This window comes from Artemia sp. Qi Xiang Cuo, chromosome 5 (genome assembly GCF_049724085.1).
Source record: "Artemia sp. Qi Xiang Cuo chromosome 5, ASM4972408v1, whole genome shotgun sequence".
Classification (NCBI taxonomy): domain Eukaryota; kingdom Metazoa; phylum Arthropoda; class Branchiopoda; order Anostraca; family Artemiidae; genus Artemia; species Artemia sp. Qi Xiang Cuo.
The window spans coordinates 65,204,005-65,211,976 of record NC_142798.1 but is presented as its reverse complement, the minus strand read 5'-3'; the positions used below and the strand labels follow the sequence as shown (position 1 = coordinate 65,211,976).

The window sequence follows — 7,972 nt, the reverse complement described above, 5'->3', positions numbered from 1 at the left end:
CAATTTGAAAAATTATACTTGTAAAACAGTGGGGGTTGGTGAGGGGGGTTAGGTTTGGGTCTTAAAAACAACATATTTTATGTTTTCTAGCGAGTATAAAGATAGCATAGAGGAGTTTGTGTTAGAGTAGGGGGGGGGGATTTACCTAAATATACTGGAGGGTGACCAAGGAAAATAATTTTATTTGAAAATAAAAAATGAAAATGTAGTCAAATTGTTAATCATTGTAGATAAAGTTTCCTTATCAATAATATTCATTGTTGTATCTATTGTGTCACAATACTTTCTGATAATTTAATGAAAACGCAAGTCCGTTATATACGAAATCCCATGGGCGAATTGTTATGCAAAGGGAAACTCATATGTAAACGATCCTCTTATTGGTCTAGAAGGAGATATAACCAGCCTTTAGATTGGTTTAGAAGGAGGCACGTGATTCTGTTTCATATCCCTGGATCATAGCATTCCCCCCTAGTGTGCACCTGGACAAAAAATAACAACAACAACAAATAAATCGACCTTGAAACATCCATCAAACTGAGAAAAATCCTGTTTTTCCATTCTCACTGAGAAAAACCATAAAACATCCTTAAATTGCTGTACTCGTCGGAGATATTATGTAATCAATTGACAAAAACCATAAAACTGACATAAATCGCTGTTGACATCCTTGAAAAACAACAAAAAAATTTACTAACACTCATAACCGTCCAAGAAACATCCATAAAAGTTAGAAAAATCCTGTTTTTTTTATTCTCACTGACAAGAACCATAAAACAGACATAAATTACTGTTGACATCCATGAAAAACAACAAATAAATTGACCAACACACATAACCATCCAAGAAACATCCATCAATGTGAGAAAAAATTCTGTTTTTTCATTCTCAGTGAGAAAAACCATCTCCCTAGGGTCTCTCTGCCCATATATGGTGTAGGGTCACGACCTCCTGACCCCTCTCTGCTACCAAAACTCTAAAAAACGGAATTTTTATACCAATAGATATATCAAAAGAATCGCCTTTTTATGCTGATTACAAATATATAAATTTCATTAAGTTTAATCCTACCCATCAAAGGTTACGAGCCTGAGAAAATTTTCCTGATTTTCGAAAAAAGGAGGAAACAGCCCCTAGAATTCAAGTGATCTCAATAAAAATCCCACCATCAGATTCAATGTATCAGAGAACTCTGCTGTAGAGATTTTAAGCTCCTATCTGCAAAAATGTGGGATTTTGTATTTTCTACCAGAAGAAAGATCACGGATGCGTGTTTATCTGTTTTTTCCCCAGGGGTGATCGTATTGCCACAGTCGTGCTAGAATATCGGGAGAGTACTCATTCGAACGGAAATTAAAAGTTCTAGTGCCCTTTTTAAGTGGCCGAAATATTGGAGGGCAACTAGGCCCCCTCCCCCTAAATCGTCCGACCACAATTTTGAGACAGCCATTTTGTTCATCATAGTTGAAAGGCCCAATAGCTATGCCTTTCGGCATAACATGACCCTCCCCCCACAGCCCCAAGGGAAAGGTCTTTAAGTTATAAAATGTACCCATTGTTTATGCACAGTATCTGTTATTGGGATGTATGCATAAATTTTCGGGTGGGAGGAGGGGGGAATTTTTGCTGGGAATTTCCACAAGGAAATTTTTCATGGGGAGGGAACTTTTCAGGGAGTGAACATGTCATGGGAAATTATACACTGGGGGAATTTGCCAGAATTCGCATACAAAGTTCATTTTATATGTCTTGCTTTCTCTTTTCCGTCTCAATTTTGCGCGCGGAGTGATTAAGGGTAATTGTCCGGGGTAAATTTTCACCGGGATTAAATTGTATAGAGGATATTTTCGTGGGGAGGGGGATTGTCCGTAGAGATGGGACCATATTTTCTGGCATTATTTAGAAAACGATCAGAAATTAAATAAAAAAACGGATTAAATAATGTATGGAGCAACATCATTAAAACTTAAAACGAACAGAAATTATTACATATATCAAGGCAGTTACCCCCTCCTTAACACCTCACTCCTTACGCAAATGTTTGAGTTTGTCCCAATTCTTTAGTAATGACTCATGAAACACAGGGGCCGTTTAATTAGAACAATAAGACGCTTTTTTAAAAGTACTAAAAAACTTCAGCGCAAAGAGCGAGGTGTTGAGGAAGGGCAACCCCCTTTATATACGTAGTAATTTATGTTAATTTTAAGTTTTAATATTGCTCCTTACTTTCAGTTGAAAATTCTTATTTTATTTTATTTATTCACAGGCAGTGCAGTGGCGCTGCCTAAATTAAGAACGATGTTGGCACATTATTTTTTTTTTCCTTAGACCAGGGCACTTCGTATCGAAGGAGTTGTAGTAGAAACTTCAAAAAGGGCTCATTCGATTGGAAATTGGAATGGCTAGTGGCCTTTTTAATAGTCAAAACTGATTGGAAGGCAACTAACACCCATTCTTCGCCCACCATTTTCCCAAACACATCCAATCAAAATTTTGAGATAGCCATTTGGTTCAACGTAGTTGATATCCAGATAGAAATTATGTTTTTGAGGAGGACACTCCCCCACAGCCCTCCGGACAAGGGTTTTAAGTTATGCCCTGGGGGCATATAAGGTTGCTATAGAAGGCTTTGTCGTAGAAACTTCAAGAAGGGCTAATTCGATTGGAAATTGAAATGGCTAGTGCACTTTCTAATAGTAAAAACTGATTGGAAGGCAACTCACCTCCTCCTCACGCCCACCAATTCCCAAAACACATCCAATCAAAATTTTTAGATAGCCATTTTGTGCAACGTAGTTGATTTCCAGATAGAAATTATGTTTTTGAGAAGGACACTCCCCCCACAGCCCTCCGGAGTAGGGTTGTAGGTTATGCCCTGGGGGCATATAAGGTTCTTATAGTAGGCTTTGTCATAGAAACTTCAAAGGCTTTGTCGTAGAAGATCATTCGATTGGAAGTTCAAAGTGATAGTGCCCTTTTTAATAGTCGAAAGTGATTGGAGGGCAACTAAACCTCCTCTCACGCCCGCCTTTTCCCCAAACACATCCAATAAAAATTTTGAGATAGCCATTTTGTTCAGCGTAGTCGAAGGTTCTGGATATTGGGTCTTTGAGGATGACAACCCTCCCACAGCCCTAGGGCAAGGGTTGTAAGTTATGCCCTGGGGGCATGTAAGGTTTAGAAAGCGTTGTCGTAGAAACTTCAAAAAGGGCTCATTCGATTGGAAATTGGAATGGCTAGTGCCTTTGTTGATAGTCAAAAGTGGTTGAAAGGCAACTAACACCCCTTCCACGCCCACCATTTCCCCAAACACATCCAATTAAAATTTTGAGATAGCCATTTCGTTCAACTTAGTTGGAAGCTCTGGAAATTATATCTTTGAGCTGGACACTCCCCCTGCAGTCTTCAGGGCAAGGGTTATAAGTTATGCCCTTGGGGGTATATAATTCAATTCAATCAGTTATTACCCACAACTACATGAGAACAAGTAGTAAAAGTGGAGTATAAACATAATAAAAAAAAACAATAAAAAAAAAAAAAAAAAAAAATAAAAACAAAAAATAACATCAACAAACACTAGCAATTAATTTCTACTAAGAAAAAAACTGTGAAAGACCATGGTCAGGGCCAATATTCCAAAATGCATCTGCAGAAAGCTTTTTGTGTAGGCCACCGAGCTTTTGAGTTACATCTGTAACATAGAAAGTTTTAACTAGATACCGATTTCTAGTCCATGGCGGCAGAGAAAGAAGAAATTTGCAAAATTTGAATTATGGCAGTCCACATTATTTTGTGCACTACCCAGCCTCCGTCCAAAACTCTCTGGGAGGTAGGCAATGTCACTGGACCATCGAGCCTTTAAATGTTCATCAGTACATTTCTTAGAGAGGCTATGTCAGCTGTCCTCATCACCTCGAACAAACTAAAGAGCAACAATGGTAAAGTACAGAGCTCGAACGAAATAACCTCGTTCAAGTCAGAACCACTGGTGCTTTCCACTGCGGCTAGGAGTTGGAAGATCAGAGCTGGTTCAACTATTTCTCTCTCGCTATCTATCCCCATTGATGACTTCTCAGCCGTAGTTAAAGCTTTATCTTTTCTTCTGAAAACATATTTGTCAATTTCTTTCGGTTCCACATCCATCAAAATCTTTTCCCCCACAGGTTTAGCATCGCCTGCGTTTACATAATCTATAATGAAGTGAGGACACCATTAATCGCGTTCAACAACTGTGAATCCTGCCTGAATGATTCTAGGGGCTCATTGTATCAACATATCTTTTCTATCTCCACCAGGTCTCTAGCTCTCCTCGAAGATATCGCTTCTGCGTGATTTTCAATAGTCAAATCTGCAAGGTCAGTCAGGTTCTGCATGCGTTTGTTAACGAGAACCAACATACTCATAGCAGATGTCCAAACTGTCTGCTATAATTCATTCATGTTTCTACCTCTCGTCAGACCGCCACTTGTTTTAATACTTCTCATTAACGATTGTTTGATCACCAAATCAGGAGAATTTGCCGCCCAGTAGTTGTCAGTTCTCCGAATTAACCGGTACTCCTCTAACATTCTGTGCTGCTCTGGGTTGTCTCTCCTCAACTAAAAGGTTGACTGCTTGAACAGCCAAGTAGACTTCGTGTAAATATAATGACCCGAAGCGTTTCTAACGAATACTGTAGATAAGGCTCAAAATTGCCACTTCGTTCAGCTCTCAGGTTTTTTCTCAAGATTCCAAGTAGGTCCAGATACTGAAACCAAAGACGGGCAGTTCTGGACTCAGATAATCGTTCTTTTACACTATGAACTATTTCATGGGTAAGCTCTGATGCTTCCAACACCTGCGCTTCGTAGATGTTATCTCCTTGAAGGAGCAACTCGTAGACCTGTAGACCTGTTTTGCAATTTCAAGGGGTCCTGGTAGCATGTCATTGCCATCAAATACTCTGCAATTCAGTTTAGATGATAAAAGGTTTGCAGAAAAGGCCACCTCCAACAGACGACCAAGGCCTTGCACAACACGAGAGACACCTTTGCCTTGTAACATACTTCGCCCAGTATTAGGACCAAAGTAATTAGGACCAGTAAAGCGTTTGGCCAAAGGTAATGACTGGAGTTTTTCCAGCTCGACTAGAGCGCTCGTTAGCCTTATTCTTTTGTTGTTGTTTTTTGGAAAAAAATAAAACAGCACAAATTTGTATATGGCCTTGAACCGAGTCATGTAGCAAGTGCTATGGCAGATGGTCCCACTGATTAGATCAGCTAGAGAATGGCACTAAGGAATGTAAACCGCCAAGTAGAGGTGGGAGGGGACTCTAGAATACTGGTTTGAAATTGAACTATTCGAGACTCATATTCTAAGGTGCCATTCCTTGCTTCATAGAAATGGTGAATCGACCAAAAAAGATTAAAATAACTAATTCATATAGGTTAATTTTCACAACCATTTTTATAAGATGAAGTACTTGACTGAGTAAAATCAAGTTTTTAACTTCATTTTTGAACTTACCACCATTCATTTCATAGGAAACGATCAAAAATACAACAACCACTTAATTTCCAGTTTTAACCCCCTCCCCGTCCTTTTTGGGTGGAAATGGACATAAGGGTACTGAAAAAGGAAACCTGAATTCAAATTTGGAGTCAGCATGCTTGATTTGATAGGAAACAACTATTTAAACTACGAAGTATTTATAAACCCAAAAATCGATTTCCCCCCTCATTTTCTCCCTTCAAGGGCAAATTTGGGACACTTGTGCAAGGGGGATTTTGGTGGATTTTTTTTGTATAATTATTTTTTCCTATATTTTTCCTCCCCTAACCTCTCCGTCATGGGCAATAACAAAATCACTTTTGTGCATCGGAAGCACTGATGTTCTCCTTTTTCTTTTTATTTCAACAGGGATGATCTTGGCCAGCTAGTAGTCGTAAAATTTTGGTACAACAAGCATTTAAAATAAAACTGCAATATCTGTTGTTGTTTTTTATGTAGTATGATATATGTGTTATATTTCATTCCCCGAAATGACGCCATATTTGATGAAATGTCGTCCAAAATTGGCTTTCAGAGAATTCCTTGCATTATAAATTACAAGAAAAAATTGACTTCTGTAGTAAATTGACTGGTGCAAAATTATGTTTAAATATTAAACAATTGAATCGGGATTTTAAATCTCAAATGATTTTTAAAGATCAATTCTTGAAGAATTTCAATTGTTGTGATTTGCCACTGATGCTAAGCTGATTTCAGGATGAGCCTAAAATATCGTTGAAAAAGTCAACTGAATCCAAATTAAACAATGAATTCTCTGCTCTTACTCCTACTATTTGCAATTTCAACACATGCTGAAAGTAACATAAAAGTTTTTTTAAAGAGGGAACACTCACTTGTGAAGCCATATCAAGGCTTGGGAGTAGCAGTACCATATTGGGATTTTATGGGAAGTACGGTTGTCACTAATAACTATATTAGACTCACCCCTGATCTGCAAAGGAAAAGCGGTGCTATCTGGAACTCAGTCCCGTGCAAGGTGCACAACTGGGAAGCGCATGTTCGGTTCAAAGTGACCGGTAAAAGTAAAGATCTATTTGGCGATGGTTTTATGATTTGGTACACAAAAGATAGGATGGAAGGTGGGCCAGTTTTCGGATCAAAAGACTATTTCACAGGGCTATCCATTTCAGTGGACACGTACAACAACCAGAATGGACCTCACGATTACCGGCAGCCATATATATCTGCAATGTTGAACAATGGCTCAAAGAAATATGATCATGACAAAGATGGTACTCATCTTCAGTTGGCAGGCTGTCAAACTAAAATTCGGAATCTCAAACACGACACTTTTTTAGCTATTAACTATGAAAATGACGTTCTTAAAGTTTTCATTGATGTGGAAGGTAAAAATACTTGGAAGCCATGTCTTGAAGTTCCAGGTGTAAGGCTTCCAACTGGATATTATTTTGGTATTTCAGCTGTAACAGGCGACCTGTCAGATAATCATGACTTGATTTCTTTTAAGCTTTACTCTAAGGACATACCAGGCCAAGAGTTTGAAGATCGAAGTGATTTACTTCCAACCACAGAATTCTTCAAAACTCCACGTGACCCGTCTGAGGACATAAGACCATCGTCATCGTTTCAAAAATTTATAACTTTTATTTTTTATTTATTGATTGCTTTATTTGTTATTTGTACCAGTATTGGAGGGATTTGGTACTACCAAAGTTTGAACAAAAAGAGAGCAAAGCGATTTTATTAGGATAATCTGTATTTTAAACTAGTTTGTGATTTTATACTTTGATATTATAAATTTTTCTTGTTTGTTTTTTTTAATCTTGAAGTCCAAGAAGCAAAAATAGCAAAAGTGAACTTCTTAATATTAATTTCAAAACTTTTGTCACATTGCAGCAGAAAATTGAGATAAAAACATACATTTTTGTATATTTGTATGTTCAATATTCAATTGAACACATAATTAAAATTATTTTATTACCCTCCAGTCTTCTAAAATATCAATCTATATCATATAGGACAATAATCCATTATTAACTGGGTATATTATTCTCTCTGGGCATAAGATGAAACATTTAAATCGTAGTAGGATGGCTAAAGGTGGTCTCGCTTTTTACGTTTTGGAATCTTCCGTACTCTGTGAAACGTAACCTGTTAAGAAATGAATAAGGGATTTTCAAATCCATGTTAATTGATATTAAAACACAAACTAAAAATCTGATTGTTGGTAATATGTCCTGTTTTCCTTGTGGGTCTGTTCCCCCTTTCCTTAAGATAAATCAAAAAAACTTTTTGCACAAAATAAGTTTTTCAAAAAAAATAAAGAATTTCATTAAACCAAAAATGAACAAAAATAGAATCAAATAATCTACCAAGCAAACGACTACCACAAATCAGTATTAATAGATAAATGAAACCCAAAACAAACAGAAATTAAAAATAAGTCAAAATCAAAATAAGC

The 7,972-nt window shown here is 37.3% G+C and overlaps 1 pseudogene; it reads left to right on the top strand.

Moving 5' to 3' along the window:
- The first annotated feature begins 6,295 nt into the window (after positions 1-6,295).
- On the top strand, positions 6,296-7,258 carry LOC148952395 (vesicular integral-membrane protein VIP36 pseudogene; annotated as a pseudogene).
- Positions 7,259-7,972: the final 714 nt, after the last annotated feature.